This window comes from Lactuca serriola, chromosome 1 (genome assembly GCF_051521515.1).
Source record: "Lactuca serriola cultivar US96UC23 chromosome 1, Lser_US96UC23_V15, whole genome shotgun sequence".
Taxonomy (NCBI): Eukaryota; Viridiplantae; Streptophyta; class Magnoliopsida; order Asterales; family Asteraceae; genus Lactuca; species Lactuca serriola.
This window is the reverse complement of record NC_136408.1, coordinates 34,127,416-34,146,121: the sequence shown is the minus strand read 5'-3', so window position 1 is coordinate 34,146,121 and position 18,706 is coordinate 34,127,416.

The window sequence follows — 18,706 nt, the reverse complement described above, 5'->3', positions numbered from 1 at the left end:
GAAGCGGTGGGTGAGAGTGGACACCCATTAAACCACCATTTTAAAGGCAGTAACCTTATACCCTCCCTTATAGACTGGCTTCGTGAATGACGCCTACTAACGGTAAGACTGACTCGTCTTATACATATATAAGCATTAAGCTTTTAATATTATAATAGTATAAGGGTGTATTTTAAACATTTCAAAATACTATGGTTTTCAATTAATACTTTAAAATTTTCGAAAATTAATACCTTTTAATTTTAAAATCTTAAATATTAAAAACCTTGATTTAATAATTATCCAAACATAAACAATTAATTTAAATTATTAAATCTTAATGGGTTATCCATTAAATTAAACAATTAATTTAACCTAATCTCTTTATCCCCTAGATTTCGAAATTTTGGGAAGGGATAATACAAAATCTTTAATTATCTACTTAAACAATTAACAAGATAATTACCAAAGATTATCCTAATCCTAAAATTTTGAAATCTAATCATGGGAAGGTAGTTATTTTCGAAAACCCTAGGGTTAACCAACCCTTAAAAAACGAAAATATGAGGCCAAAGGAAAGGGTTCACAAAACCCTAACAAATTTCGAAAACTAGGGTTTTGAAACCCTAATTTCGAAAATCCAAGCCCTAGGGTTTATTTGCCATAAACCCTAATTTGTCAAATTCATACTTTAGTATGAAATCTAACTAAAATCAACAACCAAAAGCTCTGATACCACTGATAGGTTTTACACATAGCAAACAATCCTATGTATGCATGCAACCCTAATTTGAGGATCTATGTTTTCACTATTTGACATACAAGCATTGAGCACAAAAAATAGAAACCCTAGGAGGCACATGTAATTTTTGAAATTAACATATAATTAGGGTTAGGATACATACATTTATTGTTATATTTTAATAACAATCAAATCCTTGAAGATCTTGAACTTTGGTAGCAAGCGCCACAAGTGTCGCGCTTTTAATGGCTCACAAACAAACCTAGCAACCAAGGATGACTATGGAGAGAGAGAGAAGGGAAGTGAAAAATTAGGCTCTAACCCTTTCTTGGAGTGCACAGGACGAAATCCAACCTTATAGGGGTTTATATAGGTTATAAGGAAGGTTTAAGATAAGGCAGGTGTATCTTAGATAACCCTAATCCCTTAACATCCTCCCTAAGCCTTCCAAGGCACCCTTATAGCCCAAGGAAACCCTAAGACACTCTAGATTTAGTTCCCTACCTCTAAGGGAGATTCTAGAATGCTTCAATGCTCAACATTTGAACATTGTCACCTTTAGTTCCTGCAGTTTCAACTAATTCTTTTAATCCCATAATTAATTCCAAAATAATTTCTGATTAAATATTAATTAGACAATATGATTTCTATTTAATATATTATATCCATAATACATTTATAAATCATTTATCTTGATTTCAAATTAATCTATTAACCTAGTAATAAATTAATAAACCATTCTTCTCTCTCCAACAATTATCCTATTCGATTGCCAGGTTTGAAGGCAACCCAAAAGGACATGCTACTATCAATTCAAGTACATACCAATTATACTTATGGGCTTAGACTCCTAATCCAATAACCATATGGGCCCCACCCACAAACATAATAGCCCTCACCCAATTAGCTTAACGACCCCCGCCCAGCTCTCGTACAGGACCCCACCAAATATGCATAACCGGCCCGCCCAATTCATATAACGGGCCCCACTAAAAATTTAAAGGGGTCCCGCGCAGCATACAAAACTGGCCCCACCCAACATACATGTAAGATTCACTAATACAACTAGCATCCTATATAATATAGTGATAAAACTCACTGAAAAAATGTAGTCGACAGCTAACGAGCTCACACAGTCGAAAAGTGGGTGCTACATACCTCCTAATGAATAATAAAAGGTAAACCTTTTACTTTCTAAAAATAACAATATGACTAAAAATCAACCATGTCAAAAAGTCAACAGTCAAAGTTAATGCTAGTTGACCTCCACGTCGTCGCCACGCATTGGTTATGTCGTGGAAGCTTCATGACAAAATAGTTGCGACTAGACCAACCACCACATCGCAACAAGCAAGTCTCCACGTCGTAGCAACTACACAAAGACAACTTAAGGGATTAATCTCTTAACCCACTAAGTCTTCATCTCTCACTATTCAGGAAACTTATTAGCACCCTTATGGTCCATAAAAACCCAAACTTTATGGACATGCATAACCCATGCATGTCCTTCATCCAACTAGGTTATAATATGAGAAATATGACCTAAACCATAAGTATGACTCTACAAACTCAACCAACTTCTAGATCCAGAAGGTATAATGCTCAAGGGGCCTTGGTGAGTCATAAAGTTGCAAACTTTATCTTATTGAACCATTCGATTCATAACTATGAACTCAAATATGTAAATAACCCTAGATCTACTAAGAAGGGACCAAAAAGATCAAGTCTTGAAGTCTTACAAATGGTCAATATAGTGATCCCAAAGATAAGGGGGAGTTTCTTTCTTGATCCTTACACTAAACTCTTTTTCTTCCTCCTTCACAGTGCACCAAAACACCAAAATGAGCTCAAAGCTTGCAAAGAGGATATGGTTTGATCAAGAACACTTTTGGAGGTGATGGAGGCTGGGGGTGGAGGAAACCCTAGCCATCACTTCCTTTAAATAGGGTCTTGAGCCCGAAGATAAAGGTTTTGCACATCTATCGTCACCACTTCATGACCATTGCATGATCACGTCATGCTGTCTAAATGAAACACACATTTGATGCAGGATTGCCATGTCATGCTGATCCCCTCACCACGTCGTGGCCACCCAAATTTCCCAAAATTAAACAATTGAAATTCATACCCAAATGTCATGCTGATCCCCTCACCACGTCTGTTAAGCAAAACCCCATCTTGCCTTTAGAGCTGTGAATTTTTAGGTTCTAATAGTAAGGGATAGATTACATATACATGGGGAGGAACAAGAAGAAGATAAAGCATGAGGCCAGTGGTAGCCAACATATTCAGGTGTATCTTTATGAACTTTGTAATTTTTTTATTGATTTGCCTTTTGATTTAGGCATATTTTCTTACTTCGTGTAACGCTCGATTTCGAATCGTTTCATTATTCAGGGTTGTGGCCCAATTATCATAAGGTTTAGGGCCTTGGGAAGGAGAGTTTTGGCCCTTTTTGGATTGAGGGGGGGTTATAGATTAAGTGATCTGAGTGTCAGTTTGTGTTTCGGAGCCTAAAGGTGTAATCGTAATTTGATAACTCGGTTCTTTATGAATTTTGGGTTTTTATTCAGGAAGTTATTAGGAGAAGATGAGTTGATAGAAGTGTAGGGCTTCATGTTACCTTTCCGTGGATATAAAGTTCGTTGGAAACAGACTTAAGACGAAGGAGTTATAGCCAATTGAAGATCATAAGAATTGGAGCTTGGTCGAGTACGCGGGGCATACTCAACAAGTACGCTGGGCATAGAGACTAAAGTGATCGTGAACCTTCTTTGAGTATGCCAAGCGCACTAAGGGGTACACAGGGCGTACTCCCTTCAGCTATAAACCCCCATTTTTAGGGTTTTACCACTATTTAAGCATCTTATCTTCTTAAGTCTTGACCCTTATCAACCTCCAAGCCTCCTACACCCTAATATTCGACCCTTAGCCACCATATTGGAGTTCTCAATCTTTTATGTGTGATTTTGGAGTGTTCTTGAGCATTTGAAGAGGTTGAAGGTTGTTAAAGGATCATCTTTTAGAGTAGGGCTTATAGATCTAAAAGTATCTCATCCTCTGCCATCTATTGAAGGTAAAAATCTCTCACATTGGCATATCCTTGGTTAGATATTTTTTGGGGTTGTTTCGGTCCCTTTGGTTTGTATTTGTGAGTTTGAGCTTGCCCCAAGAGTTTGGACACTATATCTGGATGTTTTAGGTGTCCCAAATGCATAAAAATGTGATCTTGATAGTTAATATCAACTCATGCATGTGGTTTAGCCTCTTTTTGATGAATTTGGAAAGTAAAAAACTTGGATTTGAGACCCATTGAGCCATGAAAAAAGTCAAAGCTAACATCTTTATGGATTAAGCCATGTTTTGGAACTATATCTAAGCTTTGGACATCTTGGCTTAAGGGATTAAGAGATTTTCTAGGTTGGTTGTGGGCAGGGTTAGTACACGGGGCGTACCTCCTTGTACGCGGGGCATACTGACTTTCTTGGGTGTACGCTAAGCGTACCCATTGAGTACGTGGGGCGTACTCAGTCTGATGAGCTTCTCTTGATTCGTTGACTTGTTGGCTATGGACCATTGACCAAAAGTTTGACCAGGGTTGACCTTTGGATATTTTGGGTCTTTTAGGATTTTGGGCCTTCTCGAGCTAGGTCCATGATGGGTTTGGGTCCAATTTAGATATTTGGGCCTTATTGGGCCTTGTGGTGTCATTTAAGGGTTTTGGGCTTTCGATGCTAGTGGTTTGGTCTTTGGATTTTGGGAAAGTAAGGAAAAGGGTAAAATGGACTTTTACCTTGAAGGATCGGTTATTGGAGTAGAATTCTTGGTTTAATGGGAATCAATTATTGATGAAATCTTAATTGTTAATGTCAGCGCGAGGTTTCTGGTAGAAGCAGTTCGAGTATTTGGTTATCTTGGATTGAGGTGAGTTTCCTCATTATACCAATGAGTCGAAGGCACCAATGTCGACCCATTATCTGACATGTGGATTGGTAGTTGTTATGAAAGTAATTTTCTAAAGACCCTAGGGATAGCCCGTGGCACTTTTGTGAAGACCATGGGGGTAGCCCATGGCACTTGGATATCAGAACATGGGGGTAGTCCATGGTATTCCAGGTAAAGACCATGGGGGTAGCCCATGGCAACCTTATGTATGTGGCATGGTATTCTATGGTGGCATGTTATGTGATATTTTGGGAACTCACTAAGCTTTTTCTTATAGTTGTTGTTTGTGGTTTCAGGTACTTCCGATTCGAAAGGGAAGGACCCGACTTGATCACAACGTATACACCTATATTTTCTGCAACCTTGAGATTTTGGGATAATAGTCTGATAAATGATAAATGAGTGTTTTGGTTGTTTTAAAAATGAATTTTTTTACCTTCATATTTTGGGATGTTACACGTTGGTATTAGAGCCTTGGTTTAAGGGATTCAGGTATACTCTCGGGTATGCATGGACTCAAACTGAGGGTTTGGTGAAAATTTTCATAAAATAAATGTTTTATTAAAAGGGTTTCTAATCAAAGAAAGGGGTATGATGCATGCAATCGGTTGAGCTTAAGTAAGTGGTTCCCAGAATACCAACACATGTTTATTATGATATATGATATGATTATGAGAATTGCATGCTAGATTAGGGCTAAGGATCTGCTTAGGATTCTATGATAGGAGAGATGCCTTTATATGCCTGATTGTATGAGCTTTTAAGAATTGCATGCTAGTGTGATTTTCAGATTTGTGGATAGAATGGCTTGAGTAGGGATATGCTGGTTAGATTTTCTGTTGCACGAATGTTGTTTGCTTTGTGCTTTATGGGACTCTTAGTGATGTGGATCAACTACTAAGTGAATATGCTAAGTCACATGTTGCACATGTTAAATAATATCAGAGTGATAGATTTGACCATATTGTGCAACTTTTGTTTGAGTCCAACCGTTATAAGGTTGAGTCTTTTACTCGAAGGATTATCTGATCTCTATTGCCTGTGACTATATTCATGATGCAGTTTGTTGACATCAGTGAGAATCTTTTAGCAGTTGACGGCAAGGTGAGGTCGGGAACCTATGAGAGCCTAGGAAGTGCTTCAGCGGGTTAGTTATGTTGTTTAGCGATCAAAGGGTGCACTAGTTTAAGAGGGTGACTTAGAGGATTCAGGATGATTCTTGAGGAAAGTATGGATAAGTGTGGAAGGTAGTATTGGGCCCATACTACTGAAAGCATATGATCCATACTTGAATTACAGAGAGTCTTGGAGAATCTAGGAAGCTTGTAGAATGAGGATTCTTGGGTATGTTCTGATCATTTGCATGTTGTATTTCAGTTTGGTGATGAGCACTCAGGAAGGAGGTTCTGGTTCTGGTTCTGGTTCCAGCTCATATGCAGGTTGTTGAGAGAAAAACTTTTGAGATATTGAACAAAAATTAGTACAAGTTATATGTTGCGGAATGAAGTTAATCTCAAAGGATCATTAAGCTCAACAATAATAAGAAGTTAGGATTGTTAGAGTTGTTAGTTGCAGAAATATAATTACGAAATGTAAAGAAAATGTAAATGACAACAAGTTATATATCAAGTAAACACTAAGCTGATTCTTAACAAGGTTTGCATTCAAACCAAGTTAATTTATGTGATCAGCTTAAAGTGAGTGAAGTCACAAGGACTTGCTCCGAAAGAGATATGAGATTTTGATCTTAATGTATTTGAGAGGTAGTTCAGTAAGATCTTGAGAATAAAAAGGTAAGAATTCAGATATTAAGAGAATGGAGAGATGTGATTGAGAAATAAGATGTATTCTCATTCAAAAGTTGACATCTCTATTTATAGAGTCTCGAGAAATTACATGGAGAATAAACAAAGACTAAATTTCTGATAAAGTGTTCATGCAAGGTACATTGGTTAATACAATGTAAACATATAAGTTAAGAAACAAAATAACTAGTCTGTGTTACGGATGAGGTCGTTGCAGATAACTTCTTCATTTGAGGTTGCGGTAGCAAAAGATCCGTTGCGATAGAGAAATAGACTTCAGATTGAGAGGTTTAAGAGTGTCACTTTCTGATTCAACATTTTCCCCCTAAGTGACCTCTTCAACCTTCTCACTTGTTGAGTTTCAAAAACTTGATCAGCAACCACCAGAATTTTCTTACTTCACCTAGCCAAGTGATCCTCCTTGTGATCTTGAATTTTACTTCATCAGTTGTGTGTTTCGTCCTCTGCATTGAAGTCAAGGTGACTTCTAGCTTTCTATGGGTGAGACGGTGCATAGCAGTGATGGGGATGAAGTATTTGACATTGCTGTTAGCTCTTTTGAACACAACTCTCAGTTTCGGAAAGTTGGTTGCACCTAAGGATCGATCTTGACATCCTTCTATAAAGACAGGTGCTAGATCAAGTACAGGAAGATTGAATTTTTTAGCAAGGACTGGATGAATATCCGCATCAATCTTGGCGAAGTCACACACTGTGGATTTAAGGTACTCACAAGCCTTTTCAAATGCAATTTTCATCTTGGGATGTTTCTCTGACTTGATCTGAAACACCCTGGCAATAAAAAATACCTCTTTCGGATTCATACAGTGAAAATCTGCCTGAGTTCGGATATAATCATCACCTCTTCTTTTCAGTGTGTACTGAATGAACTCTGTTTTTATGAATCTTCTTATCTTGTAACTCTTGACTATGGAGTGTCTATCGTTAGACCATATGCTTTCGAAGGCAGATCTGTGCTTGGCGTGGAATCAGCTCAGTCGTTCAAATTCAAGGGGGAGCCTTTGGTTATCGGGAAGACTGCGGTCGAAGGGTTCAAAGACAGTGAAGAATTTAACATTAGGAGAAATAGGGATATCCCAATATCCATCTGTAGGCGATTCAACATATGTAAAGATTGGTCTGTAGTCTTCATCAAGTAGTCTTGTTGTAGGATTAACCCAGGAGTTAATCAGGGTTTCATCCATTGTCGTGTCAATGCCATGATCTCTCCAGATTTTTCAGCAAACTTTGCAGCCTTCCAGTCTGCTTTACGTTGTTTGGTTGCGAGAGAGACATTGGAGTGTTCAGAAGACATTGTTGGCTCTAGATTTTTGAAATGTGGTGGAGTTTCTTGACGAGGTAGGGATTGATGGATTTCTTGAAGTGGTGAGTGTTGTTGTTCTTGATGTGGTGGACGAGAGTGATGAGTTTGCACTGGAGAGGGGAGCTTATGTGTATCTGTAGTTGCAATTGGAGTTTGTTGAAGAGATTGAACCATAGCGATGTGTTGCGGTGAGTGTTGTGGAGTTGGTTGTTGAGTTTCGATCCTTGGTTGTGATGAAACAAAGTGGGATGGACCGAAGTTTGGAATGGGAACAGCTGCTGTAGATAGATGGTGTTGCGGATTTGAGTGTTCACTTCCCGCTTTTGAGGAAGTAACAACCTGTTGCTCCTCAAACCATTGTCTGAGGCCATCAATCTTTGAGAAGACATTGTTGAACTGGGATTTGATAATATCACTGAGTTGTTGATTATATGGAATCTTGGTGTTGAAGAGAAGTTGATGAATTTCTTTGGTAAGATTCAGTATCTCTTGACCATGGGAGCTTGCAGATAGAGAGTGCCTTAAGTTGTTGATTGTGGATTGAAGGACCGCAATTGTGGACTCATAAGCGTTGTGAGTTTCCTCAACAAGCTTCTTTGACTGGACTGTTTGATCCGCAATTCTAGATTGGAGTTCAACTTTGATTGTAGATATTTCTTGGATCAGGCGTTCAGCAGTCGCCATCAACTCTTTATGATCAACAGTTCTGTTGTTGTCGAGGGCTCGAATGCCCATTTCCACCTTTAAGGAGATTCTTTCAGTAGCCAGTCTTTCCCTAGTTTCGAGACGTTCAACCTGCTCTGCTTGGGACTGCGGCCTAGAAATTTCAATTTGTTGCGGTTGAGGGGTTGTGACTGCGGCCAGAATCTGATCGACCTTTGACTACAGGGAGAAAAAATTCTTTGTGGGATACAACCAATTTCTTCTTCTTCTTCTTCTTCTTCTTCTTTGGCTTTGTGGTGGAGTGTTGAGAGCCACTTGAATCTTCTTCTTCATCAAAGATCATTATGAAATCATCTGAATGAGGAGGCTGATCTATTTGGTCAACATCAAGATCATCCAAACCAAACATTGGTTCGGAACTGATCTCAATTGCGGTTCCATCGTCATTTGAACCATGTGTTTCAGTAGTGGGGGGAGGTTTAGATGAACCAATATCATGAATATTTTGAGTGTTTTGCACCGTGGCTTCCATGCGAGACATCCAATCTTGAATTTGCAAGAGATCATGAACAGTCTTGGCGTTGCTGAAAGCTTCTGCCCAATATTTTGCTACGGTTAGCAATTCATGTTCCTTTTGTTGTTGTTGGTTTTTTTGTTGATCTTTGTGGGCCTGGAATGCTCTGCAGAAGGCTTCGTACTTCCTGACTTCGGACTCAGTGTTTGGTTGATACCGAGTCCAGGAGTCGTTTGAAAAATAACCATCAAATCCATGAGTTCGCACCGGGGTGTCCCCCGGGTTCATGGATCCTGGCACAATTGTGCTCACCACGCCTAAAACACATGAGTGTAATGGTGGCGGAGTATGGTTTCCCGAACTTCCTTGGTCTCCTTGACTCGTAGTCAAGTGTGGCCTCTGTTCGGTACTGACATGGGCAAAAGAGGTGCCCTGCAAATGGTTATCTGTTTGAAGTGTTTGGGTTGCAAAATGAAGGATGGAGCGCAACTCCTCTGGCTCAAAATAATGAAGGTGACTTGCCCTGGAGACCTTAGGGCGATTTGTACCAATAGGATCCTCTTGGGATCCAATTGGGGTGTTGTCTCCATGCTCAATTGAAACAAATGCACTTGATGCATCTGAGTAACTATAGATGGTAGATGTGAATAATCCTACGGGGGTTCCAAGGACTACCAGAGTCTTTTGAGAGACTAAGGTATTTGTCTGGTCACACATTTGGCTCTGGTTAGGGGTAAGCTTTAGTTTCTTTCGTCTGAAGAGATCATCAGATTCATCACTTGTGGATTTATCAACATTTACTGGTTCGTCATGAGTTGGGGATTGAGAAGGATGGGAGTCAGTTGGAGATTCTACAATCATGTGTTTGCGTTTCTTGGAAGGATTTGCATATTTCCTGACTATGTTGCGGGGGCGCTTCTTAGAAGAGACAATTTGCTTGACATGCTTAGATTTTGTTTTATAGGGTCCTTCAGTAAGAGGGGCTGAGGTTGAAGTGGGAACTACGGTTGCAGTAGGAACTGTGGTACTTAAGGGACCATGGGGTTTTGAAGAAATAACAATCGCCTGAATGGGATGAGGTGGGGAGGAATGGTATGGGTCAATACCATATGTAGCCTCTATGTGATCAGTGACTTCTTGGGTTTCAAGTCCAATAGATATCAAGATGTGTACATGAAATCTTCTTAGAGGTCCAAATATTGATTGATCTTTTGAAAGAGGGTACCTTTTTAAGTCGCATGTGATGAAGAGATTGGTGTCCACACCCATGTCAAGCTTCACATCTTTGTGAAGATCCAAGATGCAAAGAGACCAAAATCATGCAAATGTGACTTCAGTTGGGTCTTCTCTAGGGTTCTCCTTGGGAAGATACCATAGAAAATGATCCCAGAGAATTTGTCCATAGTTGACTGCATTCCCAATGAAGATGCTCCACAGGATCTCCAACAGATGGAGTCCCATATTGTCTATGCCTCCGGTTCTGCCAGAGAGACTCCAGATCACAAAATGGCAAACGTATTGCCATACTGTAGGGAGTTGATTTGTCTTGAATTCCCCAATACTTTTCAGCTTCTTTTGATACCCCATCTGGTATAGGGTTGAGGTGATGTCATTGGCACTTGGTGAGTAAATTCGAGTTGAGGGAAGAACTCGAAGGTTGATTGCTTCTAGAAACTTGGTTTTGGTCAGGACTACCAGGGAATCATCGATCAAGGTCAAGTGAACTTCTTGAGGGTTGTTGTTGGGGTGAAAAGTGGAGAAATCACACTTGAGCAGGGTAGACAGAGGAACAACATTAGTGAATGAATTGAATGCGCCAAATAGAGGGTGAGATGACAGGTACTTGATCATCAAAAGAATAGCTTCATTGTATGAGGGATGATCCTCAAAAACAGCTCTGAAATTGCTAGAGGCTATCGTTGGGGATTGATTTTTGGTTGTTGATTCAAACCCAATAGGTCCTGCGGACCCAAACGCCTTGGATTGCTTCTTTGAGATGTCAGATTTCACCATTTTGAAAAGATTTAGGAACTTGCAGAAAACAGAGTGCAAGAAGGTGAGGAAGAGAAAGATCGTCATTGAGGGTTCAGAAAGCATAAAGCTTTATTGGGAGGGAAAAAGGGTTTATATAGACCTAGATTTTAAAATTTTATTGGATTTACCCTATATACTGCACGTTTGAAGAACGTGTGGTGAGGGTGTAAAATCCATTGAATAAAAAGGAAGTTGAAACGGATTAGACAGTTGGGGGCTATGAGAAGTGACAAGTTAAGAAAAAGAAGGATTTCTTAAAAGATTTCTTTTATGGAAAAAAGATTTATTTGTCATTTAAGCTAAAATAGGTCTGACACCAAAAAGATGTATTTTATAGGGGACTAAAACGTTGTATGCTACAAAAGAATGTTTTTTTATTTTTATTTAATGGAGAAGTTTATTTATTAAATGAGGACCATTAAATAGCACACAAAGTTCAGGGAATGTATGAAGTGATCATTTAATGTGACTGTGGATTGATTCTGATGACTGCGGTGGAAGACAGTGTTACTGTGGTAGCAAGATCTGAAAGGAACACTTGATAAAAGATCATAAACAACAAACAATAAAGACCCAAGGAATATAAGTATGATATATGGTTGCGGTATACAAAGTATACTGAAACTATGTATGATACATATATAACTTCTAGGACCGCAACAGAGACCAGAAGTGGTCTGCGGTACCTATTAATTCAAGAAGAATTGCGGGTCCGGATTCATCATACCTAACATTTTCAGAAAACTATAGAGTTTTGTTGCATCAAGTTCCTTTATAAACACATCAGAAATCTCTTCATGAGTATTGACAAAAATCAATTCAATGTTACCTTTGAGAATGTGGTCTTTGATGAAGTGATACCGGAGTTCAATGTGTTTCGTCTTTGAGTGGTGAATAGGATTATAAGAAATCGCTATGGCACTCTCTGAATCACAATAAATCGGTATCTGCAACGTTATGTATATGTAATCTATCAGCTGGGTTTTCATCCATAAGACTTGAGAACAGCAGTTGGCTGCGGCCACATACTCAGCTTCTGTGGTGGACAAAGAAACACAATTTTGTTTTCTTGAGGACCAGCTGACCAGTCTTCCTCCAAGAAATTGACAACCACCGTAAGTATTCTTTCTATCCAGTCTGCATCCGGCAGGATCCGCATCTGTGAAGGCTTGAAGGCTGAAGTCGTTCCATGCAGGATACCAGAGGCCTAGAGCTTTGCTTCCTTTCAAGTATCTGAGGATTTGCTTAACTGCAGTCAAGTGCGATACATTAGGATCGGCTTGGTACCTGGCACACAAGCCTGTTGCGAAGACAATATCTGGTCTACTTGCGGTGAGGTACATCAACGAACCAATCATTCCTCTATAAGTTTTATGGTCCACTGATCTTCGGAAGGATCAGCGGAAATCTTATATCCGAAGGCCATAAGAACCTTGGCTGAGGAATAGTTATCCATTGCGTATTTCTTCAGCAGTTCATAGGTATACTTTTCTTGATGAATGAATATCCCTTGAGGGACTTGTTTCACTTGGAGTCCTAGAAAGAAACTGATCTCTCTATTCATGCTCATTTGGAACTTGTTAGTCATGAGCTTTGCAAATTCATCCACCATACCCTGATCTGTTGACCCAAATATGATATCATCCACATAGATTTAGACAAGCATAAGGTGATTACCATTTGCCTTTCTAAATAATGTGGGGTCACTCACACCTCTTTTGTATCCGGACATGACAAGAAACTCGGAGAGAGCCTCGTACCATGCCCTCGATGCTTGCTTAAGACCATAGACTGCTTTCTCAAGCCTATAACAATAATCTGGGGAATCTTGACTTTCGAAGCCTGGAGGTTGTTGTAAGTAAACCTCTTCTTTCAGTTCACCCTTCAGGAAGGCACTTTTTACATCCATTTGATGTACTTTCATATTTTTGTGTGTCGCATACGCTAAGAAAATGCATATTGCTTCCATACTGGCTACGGGGGCATAAGTTTCATCATAGTCAACACCTTCTAGTTGACTATACCCCTTAGCAACTAATCTTGCTTTGTTTCGTACGACCGCACCGGATTCATCCAGTTTGTTTTTGTACACCCATCTTGTTCCAACAACAGTGTGACCTTTTGGCTTCGGTACTAGTTATCACACTTTGTTTCTTTCAAACTCTAGTTCTTCTTGCATGGCGATGATCCATTCGGGCTCCAGAAGAGCTTCCTTGATGGATCGAGGCTCGACTGCGGATATGAAGACCACATAGTGGCAGTGGTCTATTAGATCATTAGAAGATCGAGTTTGTACGTTTGCGGATGGGTTACTAATGATTTGTCCTGGTGGATGATCTTTCGTCCAAACATGTAGACGAGGTTGTTGATGTTTTTTTCTTATATCTATATTAAAAAACAATGTCGGTGGATGTTTCTAGTGACAATTGGCACCCTTTACTTTCTAAAAATACATTTATACCCTTTTATTTTATAAAATCGTGTTTTCTTTCATTCCTTTTTAAAATGTCATTTTTTACTTTCTCCATCTACTTTGAATTATATAAAATATCATTTTTGCAACTCCATTTTGTAAACTTTCATGTCTATTTAATTTAGTATACATAACATGATTTTTCTTAATAACTTTCGTTCATTAATTTAAAAAAAAAAAAACAAAAAAAAAAAACTTACTTTTTACATGTTTATTTTATGTTAGTGTCGGTATAGATTCGAGGTAGTCAACGTTTTAACGTAAATTTAAAACTTTCGTTCGTTAATTTTTTTAAACTTGTTTTTTTATACATTCGAGTTTTATAAATTCGAGTTTGTCTACGTTTCAATGTATTTTTTTACGTTTTTGTGTTTATTTTTATGTACACTTCCTATGTATGAATTATGTCACATATAATATGTTTTTGATTATTTGAACTTTCATTCGTTAATTTCGAAAAAAGAATTTTTACTTACTTATTTTTTTATATGTGTCGTTATAAATTACAGTTATTTACGTTTTTATGGATCGTTGGCATCTTCCACTTTCTTAAGTTATATTTTCTACGACTTTGCATTTTAAAATAGTTTGTAGAATGATATTTAAAAAGTTAATTTGACCACCTCCACTTCAAACTTTATAAAATATCACTTTCACCCCCTCCATTTTATAAACGTTCATGTTTATTTTCCGTAGTATACATAATCTGAATTTCGTTAATAAATTCCGTTTGTTAATTTGAAGAAAAAAAAACTAATTTTTACGTGTTTATTTTTATGTATGTGTTAGAGTATAAATTCGAGGTGGTCAATATTTCAACATAAATTTAGAACTTCTAATTGTTAATTTAAAAAAAAAAAAATTTGCTTTTGGTATGTACATGTCGATATAAATTCAAGTTTGTCGACGTTTCAACATAAATTTTTTTTTACTTTTTCATGTTTATTTTTATATACGCTTCCTACATTGAGTCGGGTCATGTAAAATATATTTTTGATTACTTGAACTTCCGTGTGTTAACTTTTAAAAAAGAAATCTTACTTATTTTTATATACGTGTCGGTATATATATATATATATATATATATATATATATATATATATATATATATATATATATATATATATATATATTTTTTTTTTTTTTTTTTTGCTTCACTATCATATATAATTTTTTTAACCCAAACAAAATATAGGTCGTGTTCGGCATGAATCGTTTAGGAGTGTTTGGGAGTTTATAGTTTCTAGCGTTTGACAAAATGTTCTGTTTTAAACAGAAAGTCTTATTTGTCACTATAAACTTGTATTGTTTAGTTTAAACAAAACACTTTGAATACAAAAGCTACCTCATCGTAGCGTTTAACAAAACACTATCCATTACCATCTAGTTATACTGAACACATCCGTAATAATTTATTCATATATTCACATATCAACTATAATTTTTCCAACAAATTAGTTTTGTATGTCATTGACACACTAAGGTTAAAAGCCAAAACCATAACATGGCAACTTAGAACAATTAAATTAACCGATTATATTTTCATTTGAAACCGCTCAAATTGGTAAATTTTAGTTGCTTAAACTTGAAATTCAAACCAGTCGAGTTGTTCAAAAGTCGCCAAAATCGCATTTCAATTATTTGGATCTTGTAAATCTGTCACGCCATCTTCTAAAAAAAGCATCATAATCGAGAAAAGGGGTAGAAGTGGAAATAGAAGAAACAAAAATAAGTATGAACAAATATTTTTATTTGGATTAAACAAGATTATTACATCAATTAACCAAAAAAACAGATTACATGATACAAATTACAATCTCGAACATGCTTAAACCTCACACTACCTTTTAATGAGCCATACATTAAAATTGCCAAGCAAACTTTAAACCGATCAAAAGAATTAATTATATATAGATACTCTAAAACTAGATATATAATAATAATAATAATAATAACAACAAAATAAATAAGTAGACAGTAATCGGACCAGTAGCGCTTGATTCCCCTTCTCGGATGCATGATAAAACATACCCGACTTCATACTATCATCACATATATACGCTTCTCAAGGTTCATTGCCGGAATCATAACACCGATCATAGCATTCACCTGCTGTTGTCCCACAAGCGTAAACAAACATACCCTCAACTGACCTCTTATCATCTTCTAATAAACACATTTGGACTGAAGGGTGTGCTACCGCTACTTGTCTACAAGTTAACTGCTTATGGTATGTGCCCTTATATATATGAGTGTGTCATGTCATAAGTATTTATATGGTCATATCTCTCTCTCTCTCTCTCTCTCTCTCATATATATATATATATATATATATATATATATATATATATATATATATATATATATATATTCCCGCATGCAAGTGTAAAAGTGAGCTTTTGATGCACGTTTTAAAGAGTGGCAGTGAAAGTGAAAGAGGAGAAGAAAAGAGAACACAGAGACACAGAGACAAAGGCATGGTGCCCTAAAGCTGTTTCACGAACCAGAAAAGAAGGGTATCTTGTGGATGTGTGGTTGGATGATTGCTTGAATGAATATTAATCAAAGTAAGCAAAATGGACTTAATTAACTTTTGGTAAAAAAGATTGTTTTTTGAGTCTTTTAATATTGGTTCTCATTTAAAAACGAGGTCTCTCAAATGTGTCATGTCCTGTCAAAACAGTAAATGGGTTGAGACAATTTGATCTTAACCCGATCTGTTTAATTAATGTGTTGTGTGATCGTGTCTACCAATTTATTTTTGTGTTAAGTTCGTATTTGAGTTTCGGATTAGGTGAATACCTTGAATGTGTCATGCCATGTTTGAAACACTAAACAAGTTGAAAGAGTATGACTTAGGAAGGCGGAGCGACAAAATTGAATGTCAATTTAGAGGGAAAAATGTAAAAAGTATGAGCTCGGAGGCGGAGGGCGGGATATCTCATATGAAGGACGGAGTGGTCATGGGTAAGGTTGACAATTCTCGACACGACACGCGACATGACACGAAATAAATGAGTTTGGGTTGAGTTTTTCAACCCGCTAACCCGCCAACCCGTTTATATTCTTAATAAAAAAATTATTTTATTTTTAAAGTATTAATATTTAATAAGTATTATATAATATATACCATTGATTCATAGACAATTTGACTGTTTTGATATTTTGACTCGTGGTGGATGGTCTAAGGTCGGAAGTCGTGACCTATAAGGTTAAGTCTGTAACATGTTTCTATAAATGTTTTTAATTTTCATTTGGATGTTTATGACTTAAATGTCTAAAATTTAGACCCACAAACCCGCCAACCTGTAAACCCGTATAAATAAATGGGTTGGCAGGTCATATATGGGTTTATGTTCCAAACCCGTCAACCCGTGACCTGTATATTTAAATGGATCGTATTTGGGTTGACATATTTTGACCCGCCAATCCGTCAACCCACAACACGCCACCCCGAACACGACACGATTGTCAGACCTAGTCATGGGGACATAGTAGTTTGGAAGATAACAAAAAAAAGTGAAAATGAAGTCATTATTTTTATGTATGGTTTTGGTTTGAATCTTTCTAATTTATTTTAAGAATTTAAAAAACTTACATATAAATAAATATATAATTTTCAAATTGAAATTCTCAACCCACACCCTTATTTTTTTTTAAATTATTTTGTCATGTCATATCAACCGATTAATTAAATCGGTTCAAATATATTAATCAAAGTTATTTATTTTGTGTCGGGTCAGTGTGTTGTTAGGTTTTGCCACGTCTATTAAAAACATTTTAAGAATTGTTTTATAGATAATTTGTGTGCGTTATATAGTTACACAAACTACATTGCACTAGGTGTATATAGGGAATAAAACTGTTAGTAAAAACATTGATCAATATTGTAAGTTTTTAATGAGAACAAAGCAATTACAATATGAAATTTTCAACAATTGCGGGTTTAATAATTTTTATATTATTTTTAGTCTAAATCAAAGATTAGGCATTCACGTTTCTAGTTTAATGGTTGTCTGCCCAAGTCCAACTCAGCATCCTAATCTTACTGTACCACCACTTCATGAAAACCATCCAGCTAAAGCCTAAACATAAACAACTTGGATAAAATGTTGTATCAAATCTCTCTAAAGTATCATGACTGAGTTGAAGCCTCCAAGCAAATTGTAACTTCCTTGCCTTCATTGCAGAAAGAAAGTATATCCCTCCACAACATCTTCTTATTTTTCTCATCTTGAAGAACATACAAATTGATAATAAAACATTTGAATTTAGAAAAAATGCATTTCCCTTCTACAATTAAGCCTTTATTGCATCCGCAACATCTTATTATTTTCATCTCGAGGAGCGTACACACTAATGATAAAACATTTGCATTTAGGAAAAATGCATTTCACTTCCACAATTAAATATTGTTCACTACATATAATATTAGATTTGACAAAGAGTGATGAATCCAAAACAAAAATAATGTGGTATGACTTCCCTCTAGCACTACTACATGCATAATCAAATTGGTAGTAAACCCATATATACCTTTTATTTTAACCAGATCCAAATGTGTAATACAAGACTCATGAATTGCATAAAAAAAATAAAAAAATAAAATAAAAAAAAAATAAAAAAAAAACCCAACAACAACAACACTGTTCCACTGCTTTTAACAAAGTTACAAAATAAAACACCTCTTCGGATTGTTACCTTACACGCACACATTTAGAGACGTAACATTCATTTATCGATTATTTTCACATACATACCATTAATAAAGGGCGTGTTCGGTACAGAACGTTTGAGAGTGTTTAAGAGCTTCTAGATTCTAGCATTTGACAAAATGCTCCCTTTTGAACAAAAAGTGTCGTTTAACACTATAAGCTTTTAGCGTTTAGTTTAAACAAAACGCTTCAAATCCAAATGCTACTCCATGTAGCGTTTAACAAAATGCTATCAGCTACAAGCTACCTGTTACTAGTTATTTTTTGCCAAACAGGCCCAAAAACCGATAAAGTTAATTTACTTCCCTTCATCTCACACCCTCAAAGCATTTTTCTAACGCCCGGTTTCTGGTACGCATTTATTTATAAAATTATTCATATATATAGAGCTACTCGATGAGTTGGAAGCCCCAGGCTCGTCGAGTAGAATCTAGTCTTGGATGCAGGTTTTCAACTATCTACTAGATAAGTCGAGAGCCCTCGACTCGACGAGTAGGTCTGCCAAAGTGAAA